The following is a 12,185-nucleotide window of genomic DNA, read 5'->3' as shown; positions in this document are numbered from 1 at the left end:
ATGAAAGCATAAGCGGGTAGGAAATACATATATTGCGCGACGAGGGAAGTGATGACCTTCAAAACAGCTAAAGCGAGTCCCAATTGAAAGTGAAGGGAATTCTTCATCGTATCGTAAAGTCCCTTGTGTCCACGTCCCAACCTGCCTCCTGGGGAAATAGAAGCATCTAAAATTTCCTTCATGCTATATCCAATACCTTTGTTAGTCTTGTACTACTGGCCAGCAATTACAAACACAACGGCTATTGCCAAGTAGTGATAAGCAATATCAGTTAACCACAAACTTTGAGTCTGCAAATGCTAACTTAAAAAAGTTAGAATAGCTGTTTCCACCCCGCACAGTGCTATTGAACGAATGAGTGTTGGAGTCGGGATTTTGTGCATAAACGCTCCACTGACCCGAAAAAAACGGTCCTAATCCCTGGGGATGCGAAGCGGTAGTTAATAAGTCGTTCCATCTAGCATGTCCGCCCTTCGCTTCGGGAATAGCTACATAAACCAAATGGCCTATCCAAGCCTTTGAACTCACTTCAAAGAATCCCGAAAGGTGGTGATTAAGCCGAGATTCAGCCTTTTTGATCCGAAAAATGAGCGTTGGCTAACGTCTACGGGCTTGAAACTCTGCGTAGATGGAATGGCTGCTGTGGATTGAATCTGCGGTTCATCGAAGCCGCAAACAGGATAGGTGACAATGTATGCAGAAATGAAAAGGATGTGTAGTACAGGGCCAGGCACAACGGGAGCCGGCTAACAAGTTTACTTCAGTCCGTAACCTTACGCTTGGTTGGGCCGTCCCTTGCCCCACAGCCCAGTGGCCCTGTTGAGCACAAGGCCTCGTTAGTGAGCGCCGACTCGCGGATAGAGCCCGCTTTTTTGCCCATTCGTGCCAGGCACTGCAATCACAATCAATAATCCTAGGCCTCTTTGGCTACGAAATGAAACGATGCAAAGGTTAGACAATCAATGATCCGGTAACCTTACCCATATTACGCTAATAGGCAAGGACTGTGGGCCTTCAAGATCGCTTTGCTCTGCCCTTGCGGTTAATTTCGAAGTAGCGAAAAGAAATTGTCAAAAAAGAACGGCAAGAATCTTTGTCTTACCTTTCGACAACGCCATCCTTTATTTAATCTATTCGCTTTAAAGTTCATTTTGCTTCGCTTGCGTGAAAAGTTTAACCATAAACTTATAATTTAAGTCTTTACTATGAAATAAAGACAATAATCCCAAATCAAAAAAAGAAAGAATCGTAGATTGAATCAATAAGGATCTAGAGGCCAATTGGGTCCATTCAAGCTCGAAGGGTCACGCCTTAGAGAAAGAATGGTATAGTTTGGGCATAAAAAGTGAATTTCATATAAAACTGCAATTAAAAACCCGGATGCCCGCACAACTAAGAATAGGTGACTTGCTTAAATCTAAAGAACCAGGTAAAGACAAGTATGATGGCATAAAAACTAGTGCAGTTCCCTTTACAAAAAGTCCCTCCAGTTTACGATACGCCAATTCCAGAGGGAAATACTTCCTTTTCGAACCCTCAAGCACAGCCCAAGGATTGGGTGTTTTTTCTTCTTTTCTGTCGTTTTTCAAAGTTTATGATTTTGCCTTGCATTTTAAAGATTATTCCACTATACCATTACAACGCGTTGTGATTGGCTCGGTATGGCGCAGAAGGGGAACCAACAATAGCACTACGACTACGAGGTCAGGCCCAATGATTCCTCTATCTATCACTAAGGAAAGCAAGCAAGCCAGCTTTCCCCTCCGGTCGACGGCAGTTTAGCAAGCGCGCTTTCAAATGGATGATGTTAAGGCTACAAGTGGATGCAAGGGGCAATTTAACTGCACAACCTAGCCACTATAGATGGCCCCTTTAACACAACCAGGCCGAAGCAGAGTGATCTTTGTTGCACACAAACAAACATAATCATTACATTACTATAAGTCTCAAGTCTGGGTGTAACAGGACTTGAACCTGCGACCATTAGATTAAAAGCCCAATGCTCTACCAACTGAGCTATGCACCCAAATGTTATTGCATTATTATTGCTATTAATTAGCAATGAAATAGATTTCTATGTAGTAATTAAACAAAAAAGAACAACTCTGGCTTGAGCATATCACGATGGCATTATAGTAGTATACATAAACGAATGTTATCTAGGTAACTATCACCAAGATTCCTTAGCCTCATTTGCTTCATGTCAACCATTAATACTGAAACAACAATTTTGCCAATACAATAGCCAAAATTTCAACAATGGCTTAGTAATGTTTTATAATAACTACGTAGCGGGGTCCCCATTCTTGTTTCGGATTAGCTCAGTCGGTAGAGCAGTGGACTGTTAATCCATGGGTCGCAAGTTCAAGTCTTGCATCCGGAGAAAATAACTAAAACACCGTGTAAAGTTTTAATTTCATGCACGGTTCTAAATGAGCGGAAAGATTGAAAATCTCCTTTTCGACTCTGACTCTCCTACACCAGTCGTTGCTTTTTTTTTTGTTACTTCTAAAGTAGCAGCTCCTTAAGTGATTCTTTGGCTTAATTTTCCTACATTTCCCTAACAAGTGGCATATGGTAGTAGGATTATTGGCCACTTCTAACATAATATTAAAAAACAAAATTGCCGTTACTCAAATAAGCAAACATGAAACGTATGCTAGCTTATCCCTCTATAAGCCAAATTATATCTATTATGATTGGAGTATTTGGTGCAGACCCGGAGGTTATGCAAGTATAATAACTCATACGTTTATTTATATACTTATGCACCTAGGAACTAAAGCTTTAACTTAACTGCTCTATGCCAACACCGTCTGTAAGGACCGGACAGTATTGCTTCCCCTCTGGGGTCCGGCTTTAGGCAAATTCTAGATCTCCTCTATCATCTTGCCTTTGTTTTTTGCCTTTCTTTCCTTCTCTTTCTCTTCTATTCCTGAAAAAGAAGCAAAAGCAGCTGTTTCATCACATCAGGAGGTTGGATTGTTTTTGGCTCGAGAAGACGCAAGGCAATGGAGTTTTGCTTCAAGTTCTTTGTTTAAAAGCACTATAGCACTTGTGTTCCTCTTAATGGGAATAAAACATTTTCATGTTTTGACGGCTTCACCCTTTCTGCCTGGGCTTTTTGTGGCATGACATCTCATTCGGCTAGAGATTTTCTAGCTTGACAACCACATCACTCTTAATTTAACTTTTTACGGCTACTTAATTTAAATGTGAAACATGGTCGTATCTCATTCGGCTAGAGACTTTATTGCCTGATATCTCATTCGGCTAGAGACTTTATTGCCTGATATCTCATTCGGTTAGAGAATAAATTGCCAGATATCTCATTCGGTTAGAGAATAAATTGCTAGATATCTCATTCAGCTAGAGAATAAATGGCTTGTTGCTCTTTCTACTAGAGAATAAATAGTGGAAACTTATAAAATAATTACTATTAACCATGATTTGATCTTCTTTTATCCCAAAAGCTTCTTATATTATGCAGTTTAAACACTGCAATTACTATTACGATCGTATTGATTTATGGCCCATTTACCCTCCAACACAAATCTATAGCTATTCCCTGCATCTTACTAAAACGTATTACTCTAACCATAGCTATTCCTTGCATCTTACTAAAACGTATTACTCTAAATATACTTTTAACCCCAATTTAAGTGTTTTTAAACCTTATAATTGTTTAAAAATACATTTTATTAGAAAAAGAAACTTAAAAACAAAACAAACAACAAAGCTTTAAAATAGGCGTGTGTTATAAGGTGGAATAGGATAGATCAATAAGCACTAATGCCCAGAGCTGAAACCATATATCCCAACCAACTGAGACATGGTAGAATAAGCACCTTTTTAAGATCTTTTAGGCAAGAGCTAACGCAACACCTAACTAAAAAGGTTGTTATCTTACCTACCTAGGAGATGACGCGTCTTGTCTCTTACAAATGAAGTTTTTCCTTTTTTTTAGCGCATTTTTATAAGGTTGTTTCTATAGCATAGTTATGCTAGCACGCAAAAAAGCTCATGCCTAAGTAAAGCGGTTAGCTAGCAAAAAAAGCAAGCTGTAGGCAAAGACAACAAAAGCCTACCTACCCTACCATTTACGTTGGGTGTCGTTGGATAACCAAAACATTTGGTAGAGTTTCTTAACCAATTTAGGGCCTTAGCCCCAGACCAGTAGATCTGGGTCAAGACAAAAGATAAGTTTTTTATACTATAGATGTGGTTCCCAAACTACCCTGCATTCTATTCTATGTAACCCATGTTTGTAATAAACAAAACAAAACATACAAAAACTAAGCCAAACAACCATGCTCAAAGCCTTAAGAAGAAAAATGACAATAAAAAGAGTCAAAGCCATAATAGGCCGTTGCTGTTATCGTTGTTATAACGCTAATTTACAGGTCGCAAGCAAGATTGTTGCCAATCAACCCGTCCCCGTTGCTGTCGCAGGTAATGGAGGATTGAAAATTGCTTCCCTCCCATTCTTTTTTTTCTTTGAATTATTGTTTACTTACATTTCTGTTGTGATAATAGTTTTGGTTATTGTCATTTTCACAGTCATTTCCTTTAGACATACAAAGTGGAAGGTGTAAAGATGGCTCTTTTTTACGAACCGGTCTTTATTTTTGTTTTTTAAGAATTATTATTAATTACAAAAGGACGCTTGTAAGAAAAGGTAAGCAAAATCAACGTTTTAACTAATCCTTGGAATGGAACGGTTAAAGATTTAACCTTATCCTAACTCACAAAAAAGTAGCATAATTGGCATATTTAAGATGTACGGGTTTTTTGAGTTGAGGTGGATAACCAATCTATCCGATTGGTTCGTAAGACAGCCGCAGAAGCGATAGCACCGGAGAGCTCAATTACCTTTCATGCCCTTTCACTGGTTTTCACCATCCTAGCTTTCTTTCACTTTTTAGTGATAGTGATTTTATTTGTTTTTTTTGTTTTCCCTCTTTTTTTGCATTATAATATATGATTTCGCGGTGGTTTACGTAGGGTCCTATCGACCCATAGAACTCTACGGAAAGTGTTTCTCCTTTCTTTTTCTTTGCTTACAGCTTGCTTTCTTTTTCTTTCTTTGTTTTTCTTTGTTTGTAGTCTCGTTGATTTTAAACGCTTTACAAAAGAAAACCCTATTCTATTTATTAAGCCTCGTGCTATGTACGAACCACTTAAGTTATGAAGCGACCTAAAGCAGAGCAAGTGGTTTCACACAAGAAAAAGTTATGAATACCCAACCATGTTACTGTTGATAAACAATCTTTGAGATAAACTCGGTGCCGTGTCTCTTTCGCTTACTTGTGCGATTCCCCTAGCCTGGATTTTACTCGACGCATCGGCCTTCGACGCTTCTATTATCATTAAGATGTATATGGGGGCAGGGGGCAGACCCCCGAAGAGATTCAATGAGACCACTCGAATACATAGACAACGTGCCATTTCATAAGTAACTAGGAAAAGCGGGGCCACTAGCAACTGTGACTTTTATAAGAACTGTGAATCTTTGGATAAGCAATTCTTGTTTATCAAGCGCTTCTTCTCGGATGTATTCCTGTATAAGGGCATCTATCCAAAAATCTAAGTGCGAAAAAAAGAAGCCATAACTATCCGTTGGTGGCTTTTGAAATTTCATCTTTCAAACTTTTTTTGTTTTTTGTATCCAAGATTGCGGTTTTTCATCTCTTGTATCCATAACCTTTTTCTTTTCGCTTCGCTTTTGGCCTCAAGGCTTCCCTTCCGAGAAGACAAGACGGCTTATCCCCTCCCTAACGCCGATACAATCAAAATGGTGGACCAAGAAAAGATTCGTGAACTATTACTGCTTGCTGCCAATGACACATCTTTACTTTATGACATTTAGCCTCTTTCATTGACAGTGTGATGAAATGGGGCCGTGTCTTGGATAAAGTCTAAACTCTGTAGAAAAAAGGCTATAGGCACGCACGTATGAGCAATAGCTCTCTTGTGTTTTGTTTGCCCACATGATACGTGTTGCACATGAAACGAGGACGGGGGCGTAGTTCAATCGGTAGAACGCATGTTTTGCAAGCATGGAGTTATCGGTTCAAGTCCGATCGTCTCCATTCGTATACAGATTAGCATATTAAATAGAAATCCAAAAGAAAAAAGAGAAAAAACGCTCTCTTTTTCGTGCTCTAGCTACCATCAAACAGTCCTCCTCGGATAACTCGTCCAATCCGAGAATAGCTATAATATCTTAAAGTTCTTTGTAACGCTGCAAAGTCTGCTTAACCCTTTATGCCGTCTTGTAATGCTTCTCACCCACACTCCAAGGCTGCAGAATAGTTGACGTCGAATCCAACGGATCCACGGCCGAATAGATACCTTTTGCTGCTAAGCCTCTTGAAAGCGCAGTTGTAGCATCTAAATGTGCAAACGTCGTAGCGGGAGCTGGGTCAGTCAGATCATCCGCAGGTACGTAAACAGCTTGAATGGAAGTTATTGATCATTCCTTGGTGGAAGTAATTCCTTTCCTTTCCTTCCCTTTCCTTTCCTGCAGTAATCCCATTTCCGTACCAAGGGTAGATTGATAACCTACGGCGGAAGGCCAATAAAAAAGGGTACTCAACAACGCATTAGCGTGCGGAACCAAAGCAGCCCTTCACTCAAACTGACTCATGCGAATGCGGGATGAAGACAAGTGAAACCAAGACCCTAAGGAAACGCACGCACGTTGGAAGAACCAACGAGCCATCCTAGCCACGCCTGATCGAGGCGCATGTTTACTATATTCTTAGTACGGCCATCGAGCTGTGAACAAGATATGAAAAAGGCAAGTGAGAATGAAAGGAAAGCCTTGAATCTATGTAAAGCTTACAATCATAACGAAAATGCACCTAACCAAGAAACACCTAGTCCTATTTTACCACACCACTTGAGCTTAATGAAGAAAGAAACCCGCTGATTTCAATTTTTTTAAACACACGACGACGTTAGATAAGAACATAATTAATCTCTTGTATATATACAAAAAAGCACCTCTTTGGCTAACTAGCTAAGTGACGCCTTTTTGTTTAGTCCCTGCAAAAGGAAAGAGAGAGCACCTCTTTAGCTGAATAACTATCTAAGTGACACCTTTTTGTTTAGTCCCTACGGTTGGCTTACTTTATCGACTGTGTAGTAACCTTTCTCTTTTTTTCAAGCGTAAGCTTGTATTGAGCTTCAACAACTTTAGAGGGCCATTTCCTGCATCCCTTGCCAACTTCAGTAGCTTGTATTGAGCTTTAACAACTTTACAGGGCCATTTCCTGCATCCCTTGCCAACTCCAGTAGCTTAGAGGTCCTTGACCTTAGTGCAAATGTGTTCACAGGAAAGGGAGTATTCCTGCGTTTTTCAAGCATCTGCATGAAGATCTATGCACAGAGTATGGCTTGGGTTCAGTGCTTACCATGAGAAGAGTTCACCCCTTAAGGATAAGCAAAATTCTAAACTTCGAGAGCAGAGATGCAACCTTAGCGTTTCTATGCAGACATTGCACCATACTACATCCCATACCTTCATAGATAGCTTGTCCTTGCACCACTTGCGCCAATTAGGAGCTCTGATTGCAATAATAGTGGCTTACGTGTTGGCATTTGTCTTTATCATTACGGGTATGGTTGGGTGTTTCCATCATTTGACTAAAAAACAACAGCATATAATATAAAGGAGCTCGTGCATGATTCAGTAGCTCCAGAAGAAACCAAGATGGAAATAAGTGCAGTAACAGCTTTAAAGCATGGTTCTTTTTCCTTTGAGCATTTGTTGAAAGCATTGAATCTTGGCAGTCGTGTGAAGAATCTTCTTATCACATGTGCTGCTGCGTTATTGGAAGAAAAGATGGAGGTTGCAGAGCTAGCAATGCAAGATCTTCATAAATCGGCGTCTGTGTTTAGAGATCCTTTAGAAAGACTTGCTGCATACATGTCTGAAGGGCTCGTAGTAAGGCTTCATGCTTTTAGGTCCACTATATACGGGTAAAAAGAGACTAAAGGGTTGGGTTCCCTTTCTGCTAGGGAAATCGAGGGCCATAACATAAATGCAGGAGACTGAGATGCTATGCTATCTAAAGCATGAAAAGGAGACCGCTTAACGTGAAGGACTGGGATTGGGTTACTTTTATAGCTGCTGTAGCGCTACTATAGCTTGTTGTTTTTGCTGCTTTTCTAAAAAGAGAGAAAGCAAACGAAAGCAAAAATAGAATTGCTTGCTTGCTTGCGTTAATAAAACAAAAAAGCGTTGATAAGGTAAAGGTAGCGGCTACCGTTACAGTTATCAAAGTAGACTTATGTGTCGTTTGGTTTGCCATTTTGAAGGGATGGCAAATGGGGTGACCACTGCACTTTTTCCTTTGATTGTCTATTTTTGCTGTTCATTGTTACGGAACAGAGGCAACGACACAGTTACATTCTTACCATGGTAAGATCGGCGGGAAGAGTGCTCAGGTAACGGCCTGGCCATCATATCATAGGGAAAGAGCGTCTTGTAATTTTTGATTCCGTACTGTACTTCAGCATAATCATCAAGGAAAAGTGTAGGAGGAAATGGGATTCGAACCCATGATACAATGTATTGTATGTTGATTTAGCAAACCAATGCCTTAAGCCGCTCAGCCATACCTCCGGGAAGGGAAGGGATCGGACCTTCCCCCAACGTTAGTTTGTATTTTCAAGTTCTGTTTTATAATAAAAAAAAGAAAGTCTATATCTGTATCTATAAAAGGAAACTACAAACTATGAAAATAAGATACGATCGATTATCCACCCAAAAAAAGCAAAAATCCCACATACAAAAAAAAGTCGCAAATAAAGTTAATCCAGGTAACATAACGAAGGCATAATGATAGTAGGGTCAAGATACCACTGCCCTCCAAACCAGACGTGGAGATCTCCCCTTATCTGGCTCTCTGCAGCACGCACTTTCGAAATAGTCCCCATTACTGCTTCCCTTAATATCCGTCATATATCGTATGGGGGTTTACAGGAGATCCCAGAGCCTTAAGAGCACTAGTAGTCGTTACGTATGGCTCTTGCTGAGATTGTTTTTTTCATGTGCTCTAGCTATTTTGCCTTTCAAACCTTTTACCGTATGTATAGTGATGGCAGCGTGATTCCATATTATCAAGGAAAGGCAGGGGGCTGCAATTTTCGCTGATTTAGCGAAACCTAACATACCGCGACCTTTGTTAAATACGCCTACCATGCCTTTATTCATTTTAACATGCCTTGTGGACAAAAAAAAGGAGTCCGAGGCTTATTAACTCACGTTCTTGCTAGCACTACATTAACTCTGGCCTTTACGTCCCTATTGTCGCTTTTTGGGCTCGTAGAGTCGAGTTTACCGTTTACCCACCACGGAGCTTAGGGCTAACAAGTCATGACATACTCCTCGCACAACAAATCCACTTTAAAGTTAACTTATTTACTTAGCGAATTTCCGGAATGTATACGAAATCCCATAAGGACCTGAGATCTCAATAGCACCCTTGTCTAAGGCTTTAAATGAGACTTCGTATCCAAAATACAAAAACGATCTCACTATAAAGTCGTTGAAAACTTTATCAAAGAACCGGCGCTTATTCAAGAAGCAATAAAGTCTATTACCGAAAGTATTGGTTTTAAAAGCAAAAAGTAATTCGTTTGCAAAAAGATTTACATTATACGTCGTAAGAGCCCCTAAGATGCTAAACGTAATAGGTACTAGTTTGATAGTGATTAGAGTAGCAAACTCAAATTCAGCAAGAATATCATTTTTGGGTAGCATTGAAAGGGAATTGGCCCAAAAATTAGTACCTAAACCAATCATCATATCGGTCCCTAGGCCACCCCATTGCTGCTAGAAAGGCCCGGCTTCAAAACCGTACGTGAAGCTTCTACCCGCCTCATACGGCTTCTCCCAGAATCGAAGATCTTTATTGGCTTTACAAACGAAGGTTCAAAAAGGGATTTTCAATATGACAATGCCTGCATAGGAGCTGAGGTTGCCTTTTATTAAGTCTTTGTTTCAAAAAACAATTCTATACGGATATATAAGGCAATCTCTAAATATATGTATAGCTGGAGATAGATTACCTAAACAATTTTTCTTTGGGCCACAAAGGCTTCTGGCCTTTGTTTGCGTTTGCAAAGCTTTTTTTTTGTTGTTTGTAGTTTCGTTGATTGATTTTAAACGCTTTACATTTTACTAAGCTTCTGTCGTACTTTTATGTGCTCTTAGCTAGCCATTCAACTATTCAGTTCGGCGATTACTTTTCAACTGAAAAAAGAAAGTAAAAAGAAAGAAGGGGTTGTGCAGTTTTTCCTAGCATAGCCCCGGGAGCCTTTGGCCCTATAAGTCTTTTTGTTGTCAAGTATTCTTTGTTGGAATGGAAGTTATTTTGTTGGCCGGCTTTACGAGACGAGTAAGGGAACCTTCAGGGCCCTCTCCAGTTCCCCGCCCTCCCTTATGTAATGTGCTTTCGAGGACTTGCGTTCCCATTGAACCTTTATTCGTGTGCTCAACTCCGCAGCGCAGGGTTCACCTCACCTCCACCTGTTAGTTTAGTGGTTGGCAAAACAAATAAAAGATAAAGGTGCGAAGCAGTCGCTTTTCTCTTTCTCAGGCTTTAGTATCTATATTCAACAAATGAGTACTATAGCCTTTCTACCCAACAGGAGACCTTCTCTTGCCGTCTCTATTCCTTGCAACCCTAAGGTCACCACTTACCCCATTGTCGAGGTCTGGGGTGTTTGTTTTTTGGTTACCCTGTGTGACTCGTATTACTATAATCTTGTGTGTACATTTTGTATGAGTTGCCTAGATTAAAGAACATACATTTTGTTCATCTCGTTCGTTGGGGCAAGAAGCTTGTTGGTAAATTCTAGGTCTACAACTGCCTTAGCTTTGGGCCAGGGGATTTGTTTCCATTAAGGTATTGTTTAAGTATTATCTATGTAAAATATACTTATAGTCCATTTCTCTTTCCATTGACCATCGAGATCCTAAATCTCCAAATGGGCATATCCCTAGCCTTTATTTGTTAGGGCTTTTGCTTTTCGGAGAATCCTGCTCCCGTAGGGCTTGTAGCTTGGCAGCCCACCGCAAGGGAACCTTATTCGGGTACTCCAGTTTCAAGTGTATTGAACAGTTATAGTGGCCCATAGGCGCAAGATGTACCTTGTGGGGCGGTCTCTTGGACATAGTCTTTTCATGCAGTGGCTGTTTATTAGTCCATGGTCCATTGGATGTTCGATGCAAGGCCGAAAACTGACATTGCTTGTACCCTTTGTTTTTGCCCTTTGCTCACTGGGCCTGTCCCTCGATGTAGTCAGTACTGGATACTGTTGGGCGGCAAAGCTTACACTTGTTCACTTATGAAGGTTCGTCGGGGCCTCTTTTCTCTCTTCCTTTTTGCTTATCTGTGACTCAGAGGCTGCCAGACCTCCTACAAAGGGAAAAGAGTCGACTGAACATCTCAGCCATTGGCGGGAGTTTCGCTCGCATCCAATCCTCAATTATTGTTCACTTTGCTTGGTTCATGCTAGGTGAGCAACAGCCGTTTCGTCACGGGATTGACTTATGGGCTAACAGGTCACACTTTGGCTAAGTATCCTACAAAAATGCTTCCGAAAGCCAGAAGGATCAAGGGGATGGCCATAAGAATAGGCGCATCGTGGCATCATAAGATGTCTCGCTCGAATGAATTGGTTGGTGCTAGAAATGTTAAGAAAAGTAAACGAAAAGAGTGATATGAAGTAAAGAAGACAGAGACGCTTCCTAACCAGAAAGCGAAGTTACCACTAATGGTATAATCAGGAAGGATAGGATCTTTCAAGCTTTCCCCCCTCTTTGAACTGCACATGCAAGTTTCCTTGCATACGGCTTAAGCAGCAAAAAAAAGTGACGGTTGGGCTGGCCTCGGCAAGTCACTGATGGACACACATAATGTTACTTCGCAAGTTACGCATTTGCCTGTTTCTAATTCGCTTTTCCCTAGCCCACTTGTAACATCTTTCTTTTCTCTTCTTTTGGGGCGGGGCACGCACGAAAGGAAAATTCTTTCCCTTCTCCCACTAGCCGTAACTTCGCGATTGACTCATATTTACTTAGTACTACTCACAGTCCCGACTACCTCTACTCTTGTGTGGTTAATGGAAGTGGCCCGGCAATAGTGTTTTGTTATCCAGGATTCGAGTCA

The 12,185-nt window shown here is 40.7% G+C and overlaps 2 non-coding genes across 2 annotated transcripts; one reads left to right on the top strand and one right to left on the bottom strand.

Moving 5' to 3' along the window:
• Nucleotides 1-1,953: 1,953 nt before the first annotated feature.
• Nucleotides 1,954-2,026, bottom strand: TRNAK-UUU (transfer RNA lysine (anticodon UUU)). The gene has a single exon. It is a non-coding gene; the product is annotated as a tRNA-Lys (tRNA).
• Nucleotides 2,027-6,019: 3,993 nt separating this feature from the next.
• Nucleotides 6,020-6,092, top strand: TRNAA-UGC (transfer RNA alanine (anticodon UGC)). Its single transcript has one exon. It is a non-coding gene; the product is annotated as a tRNA-Ala (tRNA).
• Nucleotides 6,093-12,185: the final 6,093 nt, after the last annotated feature.

This window comes from Adiantum capillus-veneris, chromosome 11, assembly GCF_014529385.1.
Source record: "Adiantum capillus-veneris isolate H3 chromosome 11, ASM1452938v2, whole genome shotgun sequence".
In the NCBI taxonomy this organism is placed as follows: domain Eukaryota; kingdom Viridiplantae; phylum Streptophyta; class Polypodiopsida; order Polypodiales; family Pteridaceae; genus Adiantum; species Adiantum capillus-veneris.
This window is presented reverse-complemented; position numbering and strand designations above follow the sequence as displayed.